General features: G+C 53.7%; 1 protein-coding gene across 2 annotated transcripts in view; it reads right to left on the bottom strand.

Annotated features, from left to right (window-relative positions):
- XRCC4 (X-ray repair complementing defective repair in Chinese hamster cells 4) overlaps positions 1 to 244 on the bottom strand; it is a 210,967-nt gene that overhangs the window by 70,929 nt on the left and 139,794 nt on the right. The gene's annotated exons all lie outside the window — the stretch shown is intronic.

The raw sequence follows: 244 nt of genomic DNA, 5'->3' as shown, positions 1-244 counted from the left end.
GCCTTCGCGCTGGCCAGAGCTGCCTTTCTGCCTGCCCACACTGCCCAGAGGCCCAGAGTGGCTTGGGTGGTGTGGAATCCTGTGTCATCGCAAGCGTCCCACCCCGCCCCCAACCTCTCGGCAACTGTGTATGCAAATTAAGCCACCATCTTTGTTGGGTTAATTTGCACACTCAGTCCTGATTGGCTGGTGGGAGTCACAAAAGTACGGTCAATTTGCATCTTCTCTTTTATTAGTGGAGATT

Source organism: Myotis davidii, unplaced genomic scaffold (assembly GCF_000327345.1).
Source record: "Myotis davidii unplaced genomic scaffold, ASM32734v1 scaffold44, whole genome shotgun sequence".
NCBI classification, from domain to species: domain Eukaryota; kingdom Metazoa; phylum Chordata; class Mammalia; order Chiroptera; family Vespertilionidae; genus Myotis; species Myotis davidii.
This window is presented reverse-complemented; position numbering and strand designations above follow the sequence as displayed.